Source organism: Chinchilla lanigera, unplaced genomic scaffold (genome assembly GCF_000276665.1).
Source record: "Chinchilla lanigera isolate Chin_1 unplaced genomic scaffold, ChiLan1.0 scaffold00021, whole genome shotgun sequence".
Taxonomy (NCBI): Eukaryota; Metazoa; Chordata; class Mammalia; order Rodentia; family Chinchillidae; genus Chinchilla; species Chinchilla lanigera.
In genome coordinates this window covers 5,968,709-5,993,779 of record NW_004955422.1, presented here as the reverse complement: position 1 = coordinate 5,993,779, position 25,071 = coordinate 5,968,709, and the positions used below count along the sequence as shown (strand labels likewise).

At 37.8% G+C, this 25,071-nt stretch overlaps 1 protein-coding gene across 1 annotated transcript in view; it reads right to left on the bottom strand.

Moving 5' to 3' along the window:
* The window catches only part of Lrrc4c (leucine rich repeat containing 4C), a 1,216,524-nt gene that overhangs the window by 860,394 nt on the left and 331,059 nt on the right, over positions 1-25,071 (bottom strand). The gene's annotated exons all lie outside the window — the stretch shown is intronic.

The window sequence follows — 25,071 nt, the reverse complement described above, 5'->3', positions numbered from 1 at the left end:
AAAATCTGACAATGAATTCTAGCTGAACTTCAAAATGTTATTCACCCGACTCTACTACTAGCTTTATCTTCCATCTATAATTGCAAACAGATTAGAAAGAAATATTTTCTAGGAAGTTATCAAATGCAATTTACCTGTCCGGCATCAGGTAAAAAGAGAATTGTTTGTTGGAAGAATTGTGACAGGCATCGTTCTTTTTATGAAAAACCATGTTTGTAGATGCAATATGATTAGGAATATAATAAGAAAACAGACTTATTGCACTGATGTTTTCTTCCCCCCCATATTGCACTAGCCCACCCTAAACTGTGCTTCCTTTTCACATCTATTCTACCACAGGTACAACCTGCTACATCCCCCAAGTCCAGTTTGAGGGATATATCCTTTCTAATCACATTACTGTTGTGACCCAGTATGACCATGTTTTCAGAAGAGATTATACATGGTCAACATACAGTCTGCTTTTGAAGAAATGATTACACTGTTTACTGACCAAAGCATTTAATAGGACAGGACATATGGACATTGATGAGGCCTTGCAAGTCTGAGAATTTGGATAACACACCTTATAGAAAATATAATGTATGTTTACTGCTTGCTGGTTATGACAAGAGGAAATTGGAAATACAGCCCGTCCAACTTTGGAATAATGTGATACATGTCAGGGGAAAATATAAGAGAATAAAATATGTACTTTCACTCAAGGATTCTGTAGAGAATGTCTAAATTTTCAAGGCTTCTTGTTCAGGTGTGCTTTTGATATTTGCAAAACTGCAAACCCCTAAGTCAGGAACCTTTGTCCTTTTTGTGCGGAGCTCTCAGATACACAATGAAGATGTCCACATGTTTATTGATATTCATTATATCTTGTTTTCCAAAATTATGCACAGGGATTAATTTGAGCTAATAACGATAGGGGCTCTGTGGGTTACCAAAAAGATCATTATCAACAGATCTTTTCAGAAAAAGAATGAGTAGGACCAGCCAGAGGAAAAGGAGAATTAGCCACTCCTTCTAAGCTGTGGCTAAAAGCACACACCATCCACTATGAAGATTAAAAGAAAAGAAGAACTTTGGAATCAAAGAGAGCTAGTTCTTAATTTTTACCATCTATGTAAGATTGGAAAAATTACTTATCTCTCTAAGCCTGTGAGTTTAATTTTGCAATGGAGACATAAAAGGTCTGTACCTTAGAACAGCTGTGAGAGTTTCAAAAGATACAGTATCCTAAGGCGAAAGATGTAGCCTGACAAATATACATCCTTAAATTTTGCTTGCTTACTTCTGCTATTTATATTACTTCCATCATACAATCCAAAAGGAAGTCTGTGTATCCTTTTAATTTAACTCCAGCTTAAAAATCAAAACAGACTGATCTTCTGTTTCAGTCCTAATTTAAATAGTTGAAAAGTTAATTCTGAAAAGATTAGTTAGAATCCTGCATGAGATGTTTAACATACTCTGAATAGTAGTTAAAAATATAATTCTACTATTAGCTGAAATTGACTAAAGTATTTTATTTGCATGCATAACACCACAGATTTTACAAGTCTAGCAGACAGTGATAATTTTCCCTTAGTTTTTAAGCTAGTGAATTTCAAGGGTGGGTATATTCATATTCATGGAAATAAATCAAATATCTATCCAATGCCTTGGAATCAGAATGGCAAATCCAATCTTAGTTTTCAACTCCTCTTAAACACTGATGAATATTTGGAAGAGGAAAAAAATTAGTACTACATAATCTTTGTCACAGTCTCTGAGTCCGACATAATTGAATTGCATTGTGGCTTTTTCAAAACTATAACTTCTCTGCTTTTCTTAACATGTATGCAAGTCTGAAGTTAAGTAGTGGTATCATACTTTAGGACTGGAGATCTATTTTTAAGACCAGTATAATGCAGCCCAAAGCACCTTAAAGCTACTACTGTAATGATTATCCCTCACAAAAATTAACTTTTTAAGGTATTATTCAATGTTTCCTTTTGAAATGAAAAAGGTGGGGCTGGGAATTTAGCTCAGTGGCACAGCGCCTGCCTGGCAAGCTCGAGGTCATAAGTTCGATTCCCGGTACCAGAAAAAAGACAAACAAACAAACAAACAAACAAAATAAAATGTAAAAGGTTACCATTAAATATTTACATCTACTGATGCACGAAGTAAGACTATACAAGATCGGTATATCCACAGGGACATACAGATGAATCCTTTGGTAAGTTCTGTGGTTCTCGCTAACATCGTTTCCTGAGAAAAATACAGCACACAGACTTTAAAACAGAATTATTGGCAACTAAATCCCCCCTATGGTTTTATTCCTCTTCCATTATTCTGCCTTTCCTATGCAAAAGATGAGTTTCTAAACTGTTGGCCAGAAATGTGGAATAAATGGTAACAATATCTAATTACTATTCCAATCTGGAAATCTGGACATCACCCATGTCTGCTTTCCTTCTATCTTTTCCCATATCAAATTGTTATGGTTTGTGTCTAGATGTCCCCTCAAAGCCTCATGCAGTCATGGGGCAGGCTTTTAGAGTTTGTGATTGATTCATGTTCCAATGTTGGCATTATGGGCGTGAGTGCTACACCCACCCTGAGGCAGGCAGCCTGCATACAATAGAAGGGAGGGAAAGAGACTTGCTCTCTGCTGCTGTTCCTCCCTTTTTGCTCTTGCTGCTTCTGTTGTTTTCTGCCACCATGAATTTTTGTCCTCTGCATGTGTCACCCTGCCTTTGAGCCAGCTGAGTATGTACTGAAACCTTCCTGAACTGTGAGCAAAATAAATATTTCCTTCCTTAATTCTGGATATCAGGTATTTTGTCTCAACAACAAAAGTAAAGTAACCTAGACACAAGTTAATTACCACCGCCTCTTGAGTCTCTGTCCAAAATATCATTTTTTTCCATTCCTGCTGCCACCCTCATAGCTAAAGTAAACCCCATTCTAACTCTATCCAGATAATAAAAAACTAAGGAGTTTGTTTTAACATTTGCAATTACTGTCTCTCCAGAATGTTTGTATATGTCATTTGCCAGTTAATAAGAAAATGAAACATGGGAAAGAAAATGAAAGTTAAAAATGTTTGTTTAAACAGTAGTTTGGAGAGGAAACTGTTAATTTACTTCTTGTTTTCCCCCAAATGAAAGCAAAGCATATTTTTAGGTCAAAGAGAAAAAGTTTATACATATATCTGTATCTTTATCAATATCTATCTATGTATCTATCTATTATCTATCTATCTATCTATCTATCATCCATCTATTATCTGTCTGAACTATGGCTAAAGGTAAATCCTAGAAGAAACTATCCAAAATATAAAGATTATCCCCAATTGTAATAAACAATTTCTTGAGGGCCTGACTAGTGGAACTAACATTTTAGATAAGAAACCAACTTTTTCTCCTTACATTTCATATAACCAAAATTCAGGAAACTATTTTAAAAAGTCATGCTATTCCTCAATTACGTGTTACAATCTGGTTTTATTGCACTTACATACACAATCACACACACACACACACACACACACACACACACACACATCCTTGAAAATTGTTATACAACCAAGCGACATACAAGTATTCATACCCTGGACATAAAATCCCACACTTACATTACGATTTAAACAGTATCTCAGAAAATATCTCTGGAAAACATGTAGAATAATTACATCTCTTATCCACGTTCTACTTTCAAGGGCTAAAATATGTGGACTTGCATGTTTGTATCCTAATAAATGGCATTAGTTAATGATGGAGCTAAAAATAAGTAATGCTTCTCCATGGGCTCTTGATCAGTTACCTAAAGTAAACAATAAAACATATAAAGCAAGCAGGATAACTCTTAAGATACCTATTATCATCGCAGCAGTAATGATGTTCTCACAAAATCCATCATTACTCCAGTTAATGACTGGTGAGTGAAAGTACAGATGACTTTTGCCTCCGTCCAAAATATTCCGGACATTAACCAAGAAACTGACCATTAATTCCAGGTAATATAGAGACCCATCTTCAGAGGATCATTGCTCAAGCAATCTTCTATTCAATCTAGGTACAGTTCAAATCGCTAAATCTACCATGATTTTAAAACTATTGGAGATTTTTTTACCAAAAGCCTGACTTAAAGTCGATTGATTCCATGTTCCTGTCCCTAATTTAGTGTCAAATATACCCAACTGTACACACATAATGTAATGAAGATTTCAGTCATAGATTTTTAAATATATTTTGCAAGCTACCAATGACTTACCTATCAACCATTTGAATTCACTGTAAATAATGTTAAAACAATAGATATTCTGTCAAAGTTATCAAAGATATTGGCAGAAAAATATAATGTGAAAGAGTATATATTATAATCATAAAATATTCTTATATAATAATGATCACAAGAAACACTGGAATAACAGACTGAAATATTTGCAGTATGTAGTAGAAATGGAAGAAAAATTTAAAATACAAACAGAGTCTTCATGTTCTAAAACAAATTAACAAGGACAGAATAAATGTCCAACAGTAGGAGACATTTTGCTATCTTTACTTAAAAGATTAGTATTTACTCACTGAAAATAATATTTGAAGGGAAGGCCAACTGGATTCAGAAAATGTTGGCTACTTATGTAGCCAGGCTAGTGTCACAAGGGTTGTGCATCATGAATTATGTAGTGACATATATAAATATTATGCATAATAGTGATGGAGACAGAGAAAAGACAGAAATGATGCATAGAGAATGGAACACCAACTGAATTATGGACCAAGGTGTTCAGGTTCTACAATGCTCAGTTCTGAAATTAAGTGAAGGAAGTGTGTGCTCTGTTTGGTTGCTTTTTGCTTATCTTTGTTTTCTAATTCCCCTGAAATAAGTATGTACTATCCTAAAAAATAGATGATGGCATGTTTGTTGCTTCAAAATGACTGAGAGGCTTAGCACATGTCAAACAATTAGAACTATCTCATCTCCTGGGGATCCTGAACAAGATTAACGGAAATCAACTTTTCCACTGCCAACCACTGCAGTTCCTTTTGTGTGAGCACCTGACACAAAGCACAAAACGTATTAATTATTATCATTTTTGCACTAGAAAGCATAGAACCATGATGGTCAGTGCAAGAGGACCTTTTGTACAGATAAAAGCTTAGATGGCACATTGGTCAACATTGTAGACCAGGGAATTGATAATATTTTTTATAGGTAGTGAGTGTAAACTTATCCTTAATGTGTTTTACTTAAAAGAAAAAAAACAACTAGTGCTCTCTTTGCCAGCACATATACAAAAAAAAAAAAAAAACTAAATAGAAGATGGTGTACATTATGACTGCTGCTCTTGTACTAAAAATAAATGTCACTTTATTATGGGCTGTGATCAGTTGTTTGTGGTTCAAAGAGTGAAATAAATCTCCTAACACTATCCAGCAAATAAGAGCACACAGAATTTGAATTTTGCAATCTTTAAAGCCTCAATTATTACTCATCTCATTCTAATGAAAAGAGGGTGAATGACTCCACCTACCTACAAATCTGAGCTCTTCTGTGAACAATGCAGGATATTCCAGGATATTCTCAATTAATGAGAAAGTATAATTTGGCTATTTGAGCAAAACTCAGAAACAATATAAATGTCCTGCAAAGAAGAGTTTAAGAAATATTTTCACATGGGCTATTATATCATGTAGCCACTTAATAGAATGTTAAGTTTATAGTTACAAATATTTATTTCATTTTATTACTAGCAGTTAACATTTCTAATAGTAACCAGGTCCAATGGATATGCTTAGCAGTTTATATATTTTGTCTATTTTATGCCCCATAAATACCTTGAATTATACTCTATTATTAGCCTTATTTTACAGATAAGCTTGGTAATGTACACCAATTCCCACAGTTGAAAAATAGCAAGCATTTGAATTCAAGAAGTGAGTAAGAAACAACGTTGCCTGTAAAGTATTATCACAACTGTATTAAACATACAGAAAAGAAATTTGGATGCAATATACAAATATAACTATAGTCAAAGTTTCCACATGATAGGATTTTAAATATTTACATTGTCTTCAACAATATCAAGCTTTGTTTTGGGGGATTTTTGTTGTTGTTGTTGTTGTTGTTTTTGTTTTTGCTACCAGGAATCAAACTCAAGACCTTGTGCTTGCCAGGCAGGCAATCATGCCACTGAGGTGTACCCCCCAGGTGAAATTTTGTATTTTCTTCTCCTGCAATGAAAAATATATTACTGGGCTAAATCACAAAGTAATTTTCATTTCCATCTGTTACAAACATCTGAATATCAGCATTTGTGTATGATTCCATTTAAGTAGCTTTATGATAAAAGATCATTTATTAAGAGTACATATGTATTTAGCCCCAATCCAAACACTGTCCTCTGTTTTTTTGGAAACATCAGAAATTTAAGAAGCACAAGATCCAGAGGAAGCAGCCCATAAGAAAGTAAATTTTCTACCCTGAGTTATTGTTACCTAGTCTCTCTGAAGTGTCAACAGTGCTTACTCTGTACTCTGTAGGGACATTCAAACCCATAGTCCCCCACAGAGCCGAAAATGGTGCTCTTGATTCCTGTACCTTTCAGCTAACACACTAGAGTGAATAATACACATGCTGTCTGGATGTCTTACATTATGTAATCCAGACAGAGCTACCCCAGTCCTTCTCTTGAGCCACTGACCTCTGAGATTCAGTGGTGGATAATGCAGTTAGACAGTGAAAGAGCAGAATGGTGTCTTTGCCTTACCCATCCTGACTATGTTGAACTAATTCCTCAGCATCACAGCTAAAGACACTGAGCATTGCTGCTTTTATGCATAATGCAGTCCTATACCCTGCTGTTTAGTCTCACCACAAGATTACTGAGCACACTGCACAGCCAGGCCTATGATTAGTAAAGTAATGGATCAGCTCACAGCACACAAATGCTGTTTATTGAAGTCTCTTGTGGCCCAAGTTTGTGATGATGAAGCACATTTTTATGAGCATGAAAATAACTTCAAAGCTATTTTTAAGATCTAGACTAAGGAAAATAAGAAGCAGAGGTACTCAAGTTTTCCAAGCAAAGTTTGAAACATTAAATGAGCTAATGTATGGTAAATACCTGTCCATTCCTAGAGTACAATGTATGTCTGAATAAACAGTTATTGAGTGGCATTACAATTTTGTGTTGGATACATAGATCTGTAGGGTTAATCTGTTCATAATAGTGATTATCCTTTATTTACCTATGCACCTTTGGAGTATGTAATCAGCTTTGCCAAACTGCTTTATCTCAATCAAACTCCCGACATCACAATTCTTCAATCATTTCCACCCATCTTTCACAAGAAAGAGGATCATTAAGAGATTTATTTAAAATGCAGACAGCCAAGTCAGAGGCAGATCTAGTATTTACAATGATGCTCCTGCACAGAAACATGCTGAAGATAGCTCCAAAAAAAGCACTTGGAGAGTCAGTGAAGAGAACATGTCCATATCCAGCAGCAACTTGTGAGCCAATCACAATGCCACTGTATTCCCCTTGTGTGCTAAATACTTAGAGTTGGGATATATGTTACCTAATTTTGTGGTTGTGGTTTATTTTCATTTCTCTGTATTCATTTTGAAAGCACTGGGCCCTTGGAGCAGCAAGCTATATAAATGCACCGTCCCCAAAATCTTCTATGTTGCAGCTCCCCCTCTCTTTAATGGACCCGTTGCTGCCATTCTGAATTGGTTATGGTTGTTACCCTGTGTTCATTGAATTCTCTCAGAAGAGAAAGGTGATCATGCCACTCTTATGCTCTGAATCGTTAAAGGCTTCTTTTACTATCAGAAAAACAAATTAAATACAACATACCATGCATTGATCTCTTCCTTTAATATCAAAAACACTTCCTCTATGCCCTACACCAGCTAATTTCTACCTCAGAACTTCGTGTCTTTGTTGTTAGCTGTGGCTGGAATGTCACAGTCTAGTTTTTTTTTTTTTATCACTGGGAATCAAACTCATGACCTTGCACTTGCCAGGCAGTCACTTGTGTCGCTGAGCTATAGCCCCAGCCCTGGAATATCATGGTCTAGAACTTTGACTAACTTGTTTTCTTATCTCATTTTAGTCCCTGTTCTACTGCCATCTCACCACTAAATTTTTTGCTAATGGTTCAATGTGAATAACTGTCCACTTCCTGTGATACTTTAATTTTATAACAGGTCATATTTTTCATACATGTTTACTATATTTGTTACTGCTAAGTCACAAGGCAACACCCCCCCATGAGAGATTTAAGTTCTCTTATTAAGGAGTTAATAAAAGCTCCTTCCTCTTCACCTGTTCCCCTCCAGTTCCCCTCGACAAAAGCCAACCTCGTCTTCAAATGTCTTGGCAGAACCAGAAAATCAACTCTGACAAACGATACCCCGCTCTTGGGCTGCTCTGACCCACAGACACCCCTTGCCTGGGCTGTTCTGGCCCACCAACACCCCTTCCTGAAAAATGTTCTGGCCCACAGACACCCTCCCCAAAAGTTAGCCTTAAAAACCCCGTGCTTTGCTCAGCTCAGGGCTGTCCTAGACCACTGGGCAGCCTGCCATGTCTCTCCCCTCAACAAAGACTCCTCTCGTGTCAGAAGGTCTGGTCTGGTTCTGTGTGAGTTTGGCCCAATCATATCATTTGGTTCTGAAACCCGGCAGGGATGCCAAGGCTCCAGCCAGTCCCTCCCAACTGGGGACCCCTCCCCAGGTCCATGACTGACCACCTCTGAAGCAGACCATGAGCCTCGGACATGCCACATTTCTGACCTTCTCATCCACAGACACTTCTCACCAGGTATAAGTTTCCTCTTTATGTCCTCCCCTCCCTGTCCTTGCCCTGCCTGTTTCTCTCCTATAATCCTTCCTTCCCCTTTACCCTTATTTCCTTGGCCCCTCTGAATCTGCCACCTACTTCACTGCTGGCCTCTTTCTCTCCTTCTACCGCCTGATTGCTGATGAGTGAGACGGACCCCTTGTCCGCCCTTGGCAATCCCTGGGCAACTTTCTCAACTGGGTCAACTCTAAATTCCTTCAGGGCACTTTTGCCCTCTTTGACCTGGACCATGTCCATCTTTTATCCTTCCTCCTCCTCACCTTCCTCTTCTCTCCCTTCCTCTTTCTTTCCTTTTCTCTTTCTTTCTCTTTGAAGACCTCCCTGTTGCACCTCTCAGACAGTGTGTTCTCCTGGCTTCACGTTCCGGGCCTCTGTGGCCCTCTCCCAAAATCCTGTGGACATGTTGAGCCACTCCTTCCCTTCCTGTGACCTCTTCCCTGCTCAGGAGGCCTGGGTCTCTCATCCCATTTGGGACTCCTCTTGGTGGACAGTGGACTTCAATCTCCTCATTCTTTGTTCTCTTGATTCTTCTTTGGTCACCATAGGCAACACCTCCTCTCTCCCTTACTCTCCCTATGTCTCTGTGCTCCATTGCCTCAAGTCTGTTCTCTATACCCCTTTGGCCTCTCTGATCTAAGTCAAATGCCTCACCTTCCTCTGCCAAACCACCTGGCCACAATACAAACTAGATAATGGGTCTATTTGGCCACCTGAGGGCACTCTCAACTTCAACGGGACTTCGACAATTACTGTTGCCACAATGATAAATGGTCTGAGGTGCCTTATGTCCAAACTTTTCTTCACCCTCTGTAACAAGCCTTAACTCTGTCTTTCCTGTAGCTCCCAGGAGATTCTCCTGGCCAAATCCCCTGCCTCTCAATGCCACCTCTCCAATGACCCTTCCCAAACCTCCTTCTTTCCTGAGCTGCTTGACCATTGGCCCCTCCCCAGGCCAACCCTGATGTTCCACTGCAAACCCTGATGTACAGCTCCACTGCAAACCTGATTCCAGCATCACCTCTCTCTTCATCACCTGCCTCTCACACCCACTCCAAAACTGCTTCATTAGCTGCTCCAACTGCTTTTCCCTTCCTGCCCCCATCCAGGCTTTTCCCTCTGAGACAAGTGGCAAAAGAAGAGAGACTCATCTATGTCCATCAACCTTCGTCTCTCCCAGATCTTTCACCACTTGAAAAGCATCTCAGCTCTTTCACATTTGACTCCTCCTCATATATCAAAGAATTCCAATACCTGACCCAAATGTACCAACTTACTTGGAATGACCTCTGCACTCTTCTTTTGTCCACCCTCACCCCAGAGGAAAAAGAAACCGTCTGGCTAGCCACCCAGGCCCATGCAGACGAGATGCACCACACAGATCAGACCTTCCCCCTAGGGGAACAGGCAGTCCCTAGGGTTGATCCCCAGTGGGACTACCAGCCCAACACTCCAGGTCCTCTAGTCTGAGACTGAATAATTATCTGCCTTTTTGCAGGCCTCTAAAAAACAGCCCGTAAGGTGGTAAACTGGGATAAGCTTCAGGAAGTCACACAGGAGCCCACTGAAAACCCCACCGCCTTTATGGCACACCTATTGGAGGCCTTCACTAAATTTACACAACTCAACCCAACCTCAACAGAAGGTCAGCTGGTCCTCAACACCTCTTTCATCCCTCAGTCAATACTTGACATTAGGAAAAAGCTCAAATGCCTTGAGGAGGGACCCAACATCCCCTGCCATGAGATTTTAAACCTGGCCTTTAAAGTCTATAATGGCCGCAAAGATGCAGAAAAGGAGGAAAAACTTGCCAGCACCAAACAAAAATGTCAGCTCCTCACAGCAGCTCTCAAGCCTCAGGCCCCCAAACAGTCTGCTCACCTCCCAACCAACAAGCAGCTGTCGGGCCCTGCTTCAAATGTGAACAAGAGGGCCATTGGGTGAGATCATGTCCTAACCCCTGACCACTCCCAGGACCCTACCCACAATGCAAGCAAACTGGGCACTGGAAGGTAGATTGCCCCTTCCTACAATGGGAGGGGTTGTCTGCCGCTGCTCAACAGCCCAAAACTCAGCTGTCCCTGATGGACCTGCTTGGCTTCGCCAGAGAGGACTGATGGGGCCTGGGACTCCAAACCCCCACCAATGAGGCAGAAGAGATCCTGCTGCCATCTGAGGAGTGCAGGGTAAAAGTCCATGTGGCGGGTAATTCAATATCCTTCCTCGTTGATACAGGGGCCTCCTGGTCCATTCTCCCCAGCTTTTCCAATCAAACATTCCGATTAAAGATCACGGTTGTTCAGGTCAAGAGTTCTCCCCAATCCCCCCTCACCAAGGGCCCCCTACCTTGCTTGATTGGCTCTAGGTTATTTACTCATTCCTTTCTTGTAATGCCTAGGCGTCCCACTCCCTTGCTGGGGCAGGATGCACTCGCCAAGCTACACATCATACTCTCCTTCTGAAATCCTCTTTTGCCATCACTGCTTCTAGCCATCCTCCCGTTTTCCCTTCCTGACCCACAGATAACCAGGCAGACCCCTCCTTTCCATTTGACAATGTCGATCCAACAATTTGAGATGCCTCACAATCCACAGTAACTTGACACCATCATCCTCTTATCACTACCCAGGACCCCTCCAGTTTTCCCAACTGCCCCCAGTTCCCTACTTCTCTTAGACACCAACTAGGGTTAAAGTCCCTTATTGACTGGCTCCTCAACCAAAATCTCCTCCTCCCTACACTCCCCATGCAACTCCCCTATCCTCCCTGTCATCAAACCTACGCTTTCTTCACTACTCCCTTACACCCCTCCTCCTATCCACTGCTGTGGCCATCAACAAGTCACTGACACAATCACAGAAAAAACAGTCCAGCAGATAAAGCAGCCAAGTTGGCGGCACTTCAGCCATGGCCACCCCCCAGTCTCCCTCTTAGCACCCAGGCCTTAGTTGTCCCCCGTTTATATCCCACTGGGTTCACCTACTCAGACACACAGCTCAAACAACTGTCCCAAAAGGGTGCTTCCCCTGGCCCAGAGGGCTGCCTCCTCTTTGATGGGAAGTGATGCCTCCCAGATGACCACACCTGACAGTTCCTTAGCCAACTACACAACTCTCTACACATAGGCTGGAGACTGCTAGAAAGGCTCCTAGACCCCATCCTCTTCTGTCCTGGCCTAACCCCCTTGCTACAGGACATCTCACGATGCACAGTATGCTCTAATACAAACCCACAAGGCTCTCTTCAACCTCCCCTCACTTTTTCCCCACACCAATTTAGGGGAAGACTACCAGGAAAAGACTGACAAATTGATTTTACCCACATGCCCAGGCACAAAAACCTCCAATACATCCTCACCTGGGTGGGCATGTTCACAGGATGGATAAAAGCCTACCCCACCTCACGTGAAACAACAGACACCATCACATAGACCCTTCTCACAGAAATCATTCCCCATTTCAGTGTACCCTGATCTATTCAGTCAGACAATAGACTGGGACTAAGTTTCACAGGCCCTTAACATCCACTGGGCCCTACACACCCCTACCACTCTCAGTTCTGATAAGGTAAAAAAGTTAATCATCTCCTCAAGGTACACTTCTTTAAGCTCTCCATAGAGACTCAGTGGTCATGGCCATCCCTCCTGCCTATGGCCCTGACCTGGCTTTGTGCTGCCCTCTGCCAACCCTCCTGCCTCAGCCCCTTCAAACTCATGTACGGACAGCCTTTTCTCCTCCAGCTTCCCCCTGCTGCTCCAAGCCCTCTGTTTCTCTCCCTTACCTGTCACCTCCTCCCATCTTATGCAGACCAGTGTTCACCAAAGCCTGACAAAAACTCAGCTGCTTTGCAGGTTCAGCCAGACTGATTCTTCTACCCACCTAGGTGCTGTTGAGACCCCTCACCACCATTTGTGCTCTTCTGCTCGCAGTACCCTGCGTTTTCTCCCTCATTCACAACACGGTCCAAAATTTAACAACTCAAAATTTTAATCTTATGCTTCTTTCAGATTTCCAACTTCAGCCAGTCCCCACTGATGATCCAGATGAAATACCCTAAAAACAAACCTAACTATGCCCCACCTCAGTAGGAAGTAGCTACCTATTAGATCAACTCTAGAATGATAAGTCACAAGGCAACGTCCCCTCGGAGATTAAAGCTCTTTTATTGAGGAGTTTATAAAAACTCCTTCCTCTTCACCTGTTCCCCTCCAGTTCCCCTCAACAAAAGCCAATCTCACCTTCAACTGCCTTGGCAGAACCAGACAATCAACTCTGAGGAACGACACCCCCTGCTTGGGCTATTCTGACCCACAGACACCCCCTGCCTGAGCTGTTCTGGCCCAGCAATACCCCCTCCCAAAAAAATGTTCTGGTCCACAGACACCCTCCCCAAAAGTTAGCTTTAAAAACCCCGTGCTTTGCTCAGCTCAAGGCTGTCCTATTCTGCTGGGCAGCCCGCCATGTCGCTTCCCCCAGTAGAGACTCCTGTCCTGTAAGAAGGTCTGGTATGGTTCTGTGTGGGTTTCAGTCCAATCATATTAGTTACTATTTATTCTATATGATGTGATTTTTTTCTGTCTGTCCTTATTTTCTATTTTGCACATTTAAATGCAAGCTTGCCACTAGTTTAAAATGGTTCTATTTCATTAAAAAATTCATCTTTCTTACCTAGAACAATTGTTAGCACATAACAGAGGTTTACTAAATATTTCTTAGATCAATAATTTCTTTTTTTAATTCTTAGTTTGAAGAAAATAGTATAAAAAAGAACAATAGCAAAATACAAACCAAACAATGCAAGGACATTAAAAATTATACGGGGTTTCAAACCAAACGTTAGAGATTTACAGTGGTTGTTATATTTCACATTGTCATCTCCAGCAAAGCCTCTCATATTACCAGATGCAAGAATAGAAGATTGATCAAATCATTAAAGGGGATAAGAAAATAATAATTTAAAAGAGTGTTAGAGACAGTACATAGTTTCACTAGACAGGATCGTAGGAATTCACCAGTGGTTGTTATACTGCAAACTGTTTTCATCACATTAATTACACAGATTAGCAGATATACGCACAAAAAGTTGGTCAAAATATATTAAAAAACCTTTTAATCATTAACTGTTTCCCTCAACAAACCATCAGACACCAGCTATTACACCAATCCATGTGTGTGTGTGTATATATAAATATGTGTGTATGTGTATATATATATATATATATATATATATATATATATATAAAACCTTAGTAAGTTCTTTTTCTTCTTTCCCCCATCCAAGTTGTTCCTTCTTTTGAGAAATTTCTTTCCCTTTCTTATTATCTATTGTACATTTTGGGTTTTATTTACTCTTTCCTGTAATTTCTTTAAACTAGCTTTAGAATACAAAGTTGTTACAAACAGCTCTTTTTTTCTGCCCAACTTACTCGGAGCTCAGATGTGGCTCCTTTAAAATATGCTTCAAAATACAACCTTGATTTTCCTCTTGTGTCCTTTTCTCAGTTCACTAGAAAGGCCAGCTTTCCTCATCGCTGTCACTGTGAAGAGGTGAGAGAATGGAGCTGTATTTAATGCTCACTTCTTGTATTTTGTAAAGGAGAAACAAGTTCCATGGAGCAGAACATAAGGCATAAATTCTCTTTCTCCAGAATCTTTCTCTGTGGGAAATTAAACTGCTGACAGTATGAAGAGATTGGGAGACAAAACACAGTTCCCATAAGTTAGTGCATTTCGGTTATACACATATGGGCCTCTCTTATTCTCAATAGCAACTTCATTCACTTCTACAGAGGCAGAGCATATCCCTGGTGTAGCATAGAGGTGGGTGCTAGGGTGCAGGTTTGCAGATGAACATGTAAGACTATTAAAACAAAGGACTCAAGTCTTTTTAATCCAGGATGAGCTTTACATTAGGAAACAGATTTTGGCTACAGGTTAAGACATAGTCTTCAAATTATCTTTATTGATGATAAATCTGATGCTTTGTTTTCCACTTATCTAACTCCTGATTCTGATTCTTTCAATTGATTCAGACCTCTGACTGAGAGGAGGAAAAGGATTAAGTTTTGACTTCTAAAACCCAGATGCCCATACATTAACTCCCTCTCTATGCTATATTGTGCCTCATCGTGAGTATGGTCACACATTCAGCATTTAATGAAAGACCATTAAGGGCAGCGCCATCTATTAAATATTACAGACAAGGAGAAAAATAAGACATAATATGACCTCATAGAATTAATTTTATAGTGGTCATACAAAGCCTTTCTAACAAATTGACCATATGATGTATCTAAGGGCAAATGAGCTTGAATGAATATGCAAAGCATGAAATTATTTTTTGTCAAAAATTAAATGATTAACATTCTCTTTCATTTTGCAGTTCTTCACCTTATTACCCTAGGCCACTTGGTTCAGGGAAGATAATGTGCCTCGAACACCATTAAAGCTTGCTATTTTCCTTACTTCTCAGAGGAAAGAAAGCATGCAGGCAACAAACAAGCATGAAGTAATCCAGAAGCAGATACAAAGGTCACTTCAGACCTATCAATCCCAGCAGAGAAGCTAGCAGAGGAGTCATTCGTCAGACTTTAATCAGCAATGGATGGGGTGAAAAATGAGAAGCGCTCTGGGGTAATCACACTGCCCTGTGCTTTCTCCTGAGATCATTTGTTTCATCCATGGCAACTGAGTTACTACTCTGTTGTGTTCATAATAAACATATCTTTGGGGATTTAACATAAAAACGATACAGAGAAGAAGGTAGGGAAGTAGAAGATAGGGTGAGAGAAAGAGAGAGAAATACAAGAGGCCAAGAGGAAGGGTCTGTCCATTGTATTTCACCGGAATATACAAAATGAATGTCACGGTGAGGTGGGAGTGGGGAAGAATACATGGAAAAGACTGCTGTATTCAGCCGAGGCAAGGCTTTGTAAGTCCTACTAAGAGATTCTGACTCTTATAAGAGTGCAAAGAAGCCATGAAAACACTTCACTGACAGAAGCAACAGGTGCTATTAGTGCAATGATCACTTTCTCTGCTGCAAAAATAATACATCTGAAGATGTATACAAATACAAGAATCTGGATGCCCAGTTATAACTTCCAGGGTAGTTTTACTCTAGCAATTCATGTGGCTTTCACAGGTATGTGCATGAAAAAAGGCATGTGCATGAAAAAGAAGCTTAGCAGGAAGGCAAACCCCAAGTATCTACCACTGAGGAACACTACATTTTTCATAAGGGTTGGGGAAAAAGCTTTTCTAGCTGGGTCAGTGGACAGAACTCCTGGAAGGACTCAGGAGCAGAAAGAAAGCATGGGGGGGATTATGATGTTCCTATATAGAATGTAGGATATATGTAATTATGGCTGCTTGTGACTACTTCATTTGACACATCAGGACATGTTCAAGAAGCCTGGAAACTACCTGGACAAAGTGGTGCACTATCTTTGCCATGGAATATTGAGAGACCTGGGGATATTCAGGACATCTGTAGTTCAGTGCCAAAGTATATTTCTATATTCGATAATCTCTCTTCTTCCAGAGCGTGTACTCTGCATGACAATTCAGTGCTTCCCGTTCACAAACTAAGGATTCCTCAAGGTTTATCAGAGATAAAATGTAACCAGAGTACCATTACATACCTAAGCACTAAAGCAATGGATATGAATATCAGTGTGCTATGACCAGCAGCCTACGATGTCAGGTGTAAGGGGACACCTGGCAAATGCAAACAATACACCTGAGACCCCCAGAATAGTACGTGCAGGTGAAGCAACCATGAGAGAACCTACAATATCACCTGGTGAAATATTTGGAACAAATCTCTCAGAATTGCGTATCTTTTCTCTGGTAAAAACAAAGCCAGGATTAATTTTACAAATCTAAATGGATGCTATTTACTTCTAAGAACATGTATTTGTATACTGATTGTGCCATTTTCCCAGCAGATAGCAACAAATTATCCTACTTTAATAACTTTCAAAATGGTAGGTGTTAGATAAAGTACTCATCACCCAACTTATACCAAGACCCTAGATGCCTGTCATGGCCGTGCCCTCTCAGCACCAGTTAGAATGCTTTCTATTTCTCTAAGCTAAGCCAACCACTTGTTGCTTCCCTGTATTCATCCTCCTATTTCTCCTCTCTGTTAAATATTCCCTTCCTGTGATTGGTTATAAAGCTAAGCTGGTTTTCAAAAAGTCCCTAAAGGTGGAGGAGGCCCTAGAATTTAAGAGCCAGCCTGACCAAGAAACCTTGTCTCAATGTGAGTATGCAAATCCACATGGAAGAGTGGAGGGAAGGCTGTTGCACTGTTTTGTTTTATTTTGTTTTTTCCTTCCTCTGCATTCCAGATCTTTACTATAGAAGGGCAGGCACGTGATCACAGAAATGGTGGGATTCCTTGTTTTGCGTTTCAGCCTTACAGTTCTAAAAAGTCACAGTGACCACTCTGTATATAATACCCTTGACTGCTTCTCAATTCTTTTCTATATCTTTCTGGTTTCCTTTAAGCTTAAGGTTATGATAACCTAGATTTCTGTGGTATTTCTTTTGGTAGGAAAAAAAAAAAAAGGATTCATTCTCTTCCAAAATATCAAGAGAGAATGACCCAAGTGGTTTGTTTTCTCAAATCCTGACTTGCACTCCAGAAAATTATTGACTTGTAGAAGATATTGAAATCTATTCCTAAATCTTCAGGTCTAAGTATATTGAGACTAACATTTAAGTGCTAAGCATTTACAGGTAATAACTTTCTGTGAGTGTAAAGTAAAACTCATTGTAAATTTTAGCTTGTACCTTAGTGACCTAAGAAAGTAAATTTAATAAAAGACCTTGTGTGGGCATAAAACCCTTAGAGTAAAATCTATAAATTGAATTAAACACATCATATTTATCTTCATTAAAGAAACCAATTTGGGTATTATTCTATACTCCCATCCTTGTAGGAAGGAGAAACTTTCCGTTGTATTATTAAATTTGACTGTAAAGATGTTCAAAGATGAAATGTTTATTCCACTTATTAAACTTTACCTTTATGATTCATACAAATTGATTCATCAGTATAACCTGTGTTGCTAGTGAATTACACTCAGCAATGCTCCAGCTTCCTGGCTGCATATTCACAGAAAAATAATTTTTGAAAGAACAAAACTTTAAGAATCTTCCACAGAGTATAGTTTTTCAAAGTCAATTGAAATGTAAATAATTAATGATGGCATTTGTGAACATTATAGAAGTATATTCTCTTTCATAAAAACCAGAGGATCTTTCATTTAAAGTATTACTTTTATGCATGTTGAAAAATCATAATGTGAACATTATGTCTCCCTGGGATCTCTGCGCTATGGTTGCCTCTGTTGTTGTAATGGTAAATGTTCTCTGAAATGAGTTACTATATTTGTGTTATTCATCTATTTTCTCTCCTTTTCTTTCATTTTCAGTTCACATACAACACTTCTGACCCAAGGGTAGAGGCAATGCACTTGCTGGATTTAATCAACCTTGTGTGAAGTTTGAAAACCCCAGATATGGCATGTAAGATAATTGTCCTGAAACACAGGCTAAGGCATAGGAACAAAGAATGCTAATGTTCCTATATCCCTTTACTTGATATGTAAAGCTTGAATAATAAGAAAGCTTGAAGTGCGCTAAAAAGTTTTTCACTTTGCAAGTATAACTACAATTCTGCAAAACTGAATTTAATACCTGAATATCAGTGCAAAAGGAAATTATACATATCAAGGTTAAAGTTTAAAATAAAAAAAAGCATATACTGCTGCAAGATAATGATGTTCCCGAATGTTGAACAAAATTATTTAAGTACATATATCCTGTTTCCTTACCTGGATTAGGGGTTCCTTGACAATACAGTCTGTCTGTTCCCTTTAGTTTCTTTACTATCCTACTTTGTATACCAATAAACTAGAAACACTGTTTATTTCTCTTTTTATTTTAAAGAGAATAAAAAAATAACAAAAGAACAACATAGAAAAAAATAAAACAACATGAGAACAATAAAAATGACACAAGTTTTCAAAACAATATGATGAGAGGGCTGGGGATTTAGCTCAGCAGCACAACACCTGTCTGGCAAGCACAATGTCATGAGTTCGATTCCTGGTACCGGAAAACAAACAATAAAAAACAATATGATATGAATTAACAGGAGTTGTTATATTACACATTGTTATCTTCAATGAAGTTGCTCAGATTACCAGATGTAAGAATGAAAGATTGATCAAACCATTACAGAGAATAAAAAATAATAATAAAAAACTTTAGAAATGATACAGAGCTTCACTAAACAAGATGGTTGGAATTCACCAATGGTTGTTATATTGTTGTCTTGAAATTAGTTGCTCAGATTATCAGATATAAGCAGGCAAAATTAGTCAAAAAATTAAGCATTAACTGTTCCTTTCAATGAACCAACAGACTTCAACAGTACAATTATCCCAGCTATCCTTTTATATGTATATATTTTTCCCTTCCTTTTTCCTTTCTTTTTCTCCTTTCCTTCATCCCAGTTGTTCCTTCCCTTTGAGTAATTCATTTCCCTTTCTCAGTATCTACTGTACCTTTTGGATTTTATTTACTCTTTCAGGTTCTTAGACTAAGGAGGCAATATAATGTTTACACATATGGGTCTGATGTATTTCACTTATGAGTATGATCTCTAGTTGCATCCATTTCCCCATAAAAGCCTCATGTATATCTTTTTTATACCCGAGTAATACTCCATTGTACAAAACTACAACATCTATTTTATCCAATCCTCAGTTGATAGGCATTTGCGTTGTATCCAAGAGTTAGCTATGACAAATTATTCTGCTGTAAACATGGTGCACATATATCACTATGGTGTGATGTTTTAATTCTTCTGGGAAAATACCCAGAAATAGAATAGAACTTAGGAAAAATTAGTATTAACTTTATCTTTGCACATTAACCTCATCTTTGTGGAAAATGTTGCTCAGAGTTATCCCTCAGTTTTGACAATTTCTTTATAATCAGGGGGCTGGGATCAAAGTTCACCCATTCTGAATCCAATGCACTTTCTAATGTACCCATCAAATTTCATCAGTACCTGTGGAACTATTATACTGACTAGTCATAGTGCCATTTTGTCAATTTGAAAAACAGTTCTTCAGCAATCATCTTTTGAGGCTGTATAGTGTACAAAATGCCAGGAATACAGGGATGCGAAAGACCTACATGCCCCCTCCAAAGATGTTTAGAATCAAGTAAAGAAGATAAACACATAAAAATGGGTTTCAATTGCCTAAAGAACAAAATAATGTTCCTTAAAACCTCAAAAAAGTGTAACTGAAGTAACCTCAAAATAGAATAAAGTTGGAGGATTTAATCTTTAACTTTCAGACTATATTACAAAACCATGGTAATCAAGAAGGTGTGGTGCTTTCATAAAATTAGTTATAAATCAGCGTTAAAGTATTAAAGGTCCATAAGTAAATGCTGATATTTCTGGCTAATAGATTTTTGAGAAGGGTGATTAGTTAACAGAGTTATATTACCAAAAATAACTCTGGTTTAATTTGATATCTACTTTGAAAAATGAAGTTAGACCCTTAAATCAAACAGAATGCAGATATTAACTGAAAATGATCACTAAATGTAAGGGCTGACATTATGAACCTCTTAGAACACATAGTGCAAATCCTTGTGTTTTGAGGTTAGGTACATATTTCTTGGGTACAATAATATAATCATAAACAGTATAAGAAAAATTTGATAAATTGACTGTCACAAAAAAGAGCTGCTGCTTCACTTAAAAAGATGTCAGTAAGAAAGTGAAAACATAGGCTACCAATTAGGAGAAAACACATGCAACTTAACCAAGAGAAGTTTTCCTCCAGAATATGTTAAGAACTTTTATATTTCAATAAAAAGTCAAATAACCCAGTTCAAAATGTACAGTAGATTCTAAAATGTATTTAACCAAAGCAGATATACAAATATTCTACAAGCACATGACAGTATTCTCAATATAATTAACCTATTAAGGAATCCACATTTGAACTATAATGAGATGTGACTTAATATCCATAATTTTGGCTCTGTTCAAAAGGATATACTTGATCCCAGCACTTGGGAGAATGAAGCAAGAGGATCACTGTGGGTTCAAGACCAGCCTAGGCTACAAGGTGAGCTCAAGGTTAGCCTGAACTGCATAGTGAGACAGTCTCAAAAAAAAAAAAAAGGACAAAAAAATGGATATACTTAAAACTGTTGTCAAGAATGTGGAAAAATTTGAACCCTCATATTGAGCAGTACAACTGCTTTGAAAAGTAGTTCGACAGTCTTAAAATGCTGAATTTAGAGTTATGATCTAGCAAATCTGCCCAAAGAGAAAAGAAAACACACATCCACACAAAGGCTTATACAAAGTTCATGTCAACATTATTTATACTTTAGAAGCCAAAATATCCTAAAATATATATCAAGTGATGAACATATAAACAAATATGTATGTGTGTGAGTGTGTGTGTGTATCTAACACATGTACAATTGAACAATATATTTCACAGGCAAGAAATACTGATTCAGTTATGACATTGAAGTGTGACAAGCAGTATGCTAAGTGAAATGAGTTAAAACAATGTCACATAGCTTATCATTCTATGTATATTAAATGGTCAGAAATGCTTAGTGTACGAAGACAAAAAATATTCTAGTTTCTACCAAAGGAAAGACTGCCTAAAGAATTGGCTATTACTGCAAATATGTACACGGTTCCTTTAAATGGTGATGAGAATGTTAACAAATTAACATTTGGTGATTGTTTATATCTCTGCAAACTTAGTAAAAATCACTGAACTCTGCAGTTAAATTGGGGGTTTTATGATATGTAAATTATATTATAATAAAATTGAGAAATAAAACTAAACACTCTACATTACCCATTGCTCGTTTTCCTAAACTATTTTTGAGCATTTCTTCTTCTTTCATATCGATTTTAGTTCTCTACACAAGATAATCCCTTGCAGCTAGATTCTTGATGATTAGCTTACTTGGGAAATGCTTCTTGTAACTTTCTCCTTCAAATGTTTCTATTTGTAATTCTAAACTCAGTTTATGCATCATAGCATTCAAAAAATTTAAGTGCTCTCCAAAGTTACGTTCCCCAGTAGCTTTCCTTACATTATATATATATATATATATATATATTATATAATACTGTTCACAAACTCAATTTATTATGATCATTTAGTTTTTTAACCTACTTTCTGCTCACAAAACTATAATCACTCTGAGGGCAAAACAAACCAACAAAATTTCATCTTTTCAGTTTTTAACACATATCATAGATTTTCAATAAATATTTATTAAATGAAACTATCGAATTTATCTCTGATGAGTACAAGAAATATGGTAAATACCGTGTGCCATCATAGCACAGAGAAATACCTGTTTTGACCCTGCATGATCAAAAAATGATAAGCAAGCATTTTCCAGTTAATAAGACCAACTACATCTCACACGTACATATGAAGAGGTTATATTCAAAATTCATGAGAAAAGAAAAAGCTTCACAGGGTAAAAAGATTTCTGTAGAACTGGTCTGTTCCACTTCAAACAAGAATAGAGCATTGCACCAGAGAATGACACTGCATGTAAGACACACAGTTCAGAATCGACCTATGGGGGTAATGTAAGAAAAATTTTCAAACACGGGAGCAACAGAAAGAAAAAATGTTGCTTTGCATTCTTTTAAATCACCGGATAAAGAAGAACCTCAAGGTTTTGTGATCTTTTTGTAACAATGTGAAAGTGTTGTGTATCATTTCACCTCCAGTTTGGGATCCAATAAGTCAACAAACACCACTAGAGAAAAATTTTCATATTAACTACAAGGAAAATGAAGCTCTGTATTGTTTCTAATTTTTTTTATCATTTTTTTAATGGTTTGTTCAATCTTGCATTTTTTTAAATTTTAATTTTAATTTTCTTTTTGTGGTACCAGATATTGAACTCTGTAATCTTACATTCTTACAACTGGTAATCTGAGCAACTTTGTTGAATATAACAATATTTAATTATAACAACCACTTTCAATTCCTATCATTTTGTTTTGAAACCCTGTATCATTTTTATTGTTTTTGTTTTGTTTTGCTTTGGTCTATGTTGTTCTTATTTTCTTATTTTTTAAATTCTTTTTAAAATAAAAAATGCAAGATGGGGAATAAAATTTCTCATCCAATGTGACTTAAATCAGTAACAGAACCCATGTATTGATCTAGAACTCTGGGTTCTTGATCCAGGGTCTTTTTGTTTTACTGATATAAAATGCTTATATTTATTATATCCTTTCCATGATATATTATCTGTGTGTGTGTGTGTGTGTGTGTGTGTGTGTGTGTGTGTGTTAAAAACTGCATGGGAGGACTGCAGTGTAGCTGGGACAGAAATTTTCCAAGTGAGGTTGCAATAGCAAATAATGGCCAAATTCACTATTGAGTGTTCATTGAGCACAAGGCATTGTGCTAAGCATTTATATCTAATTGCCTCATTTAATTATCACAGTCTCTTGTGGATTTCTACACAATGAAACCCCTGAGGCTTAGGAAAGCTTAAAGATGGCTGAATGTCCCCTAACTGGTAAGAAGCAGGGTTTGGGATGTATGATTCATGAATGTGTGCTATTGTGTGTCATATACATTAATCCATTCCTCTCAGCTTATTGCTTAGAGTCTGTTGCTTATGGTTCCCTTACACATTTGCTGATAAATTTCCTTTTACATAGTCTTTCTCATATTCCCAAACTGGAAGCAAATGCAATGCCAACAAATAACATTAATAAATACCTGACAAATGCACCTACTTAATTTAAAAATTAAGCATATGATCTGATTAAAAACTCTTAAATTGTCTTATACTTTTTATTATACAGCTGTAATTAATTCTGATTTTGGTATAAAGGTTGATAAAATATTTGACTAAAAAATATGTTTTGCAATATAAATTTTCATACCAAAGAAAATATGGTCACTTATGGGGTTGAAAGAATATTTATGTTGCACTTTAAAAACAGACAGAAAAGTAAATTAATCAACAGACTACATGAACACCACTCATTTGAATATGTTTAAGTGGGAAGGTCCCATTATGTCACCAAGAAACCTATGTCTACCTTTATGAGATGAGAGTAAAAAAAAGTGCTCTCACAGTCAATTAAGAGTGTACAAATAATTTCTGGGCACATGTTCAACATAACACCTGAGAATAAAACACTTCTTGATAAGCATTAATGGGCTGGTTACAAGTGATTCTTATCAAGCAGAACAAACGTTTCTTTATGCTGTGAGGATCCTCCACGCCTTCGGCCTCCACCTTAGCTCTAAGGCTGTGTAACCATCAGAGCTGCACGCAGACGTACACTATTCTTTTTCACTTGGTCTAGTCCTGTAGTATTTGCAGGTTATGTTCAAATTTTTCTTCACCACTCCAGAGTCTGACACCCTGACCCATTCCCAAATGGATAACCTGAGCATCCCTTGATTTGGAGGCGTGTTAGTAACACTTTATAATCTACAAAAACTAGGCTTCCCTACTGAATTATGATCCTAACTCTGTCTCTAGGACTATAATTATTTTTGCTCATCCTTTTCCAAAGAGTCCATTTTTTGGTGGATTCAGATTCATATCTATGTTTAAGAAAAACAAAGCCAATGGAAAATCCATTAGAATGGCTTGTGAAGTATATTATTTTCATTAATTTGTGTATTATATGCAGCTAAAGGTAATAAAACAGCATCCTCATAAACCAGTAGTATCATCCTAATTGAGAAAGCTGCACCTTCTATCTTAATTACTGACCCTTGACTAACAGTCTCCATTTAGAAAGATTCTGCTTATTTCCACTGGGAACACATATTTTAAATGTGAGAAAACCTCTCTTGTATTCTATGATGACCCAAGTCATTATCTTGACTGACTTCCATAAAAATTAACAACCTCCCAAGGATAATAGAAAATTCATTTGCTGGGTCCCCGGTACACTAAATGCTCGCAGAGTTGCTAGTCACATTCACCACATCCGTATTCATTCATTCAAAAACCTCCAGTTCAGAAAATGAGGGCAAGAATTTCACAAAGGAACTGGGGCTTCAAATTCCTTTTCAATAGCACTAACTTTTTAATTTAATTTAATTTTTTAGATAAAGTAACCCTTGGCAGTAGTAGAAATTTATATATATA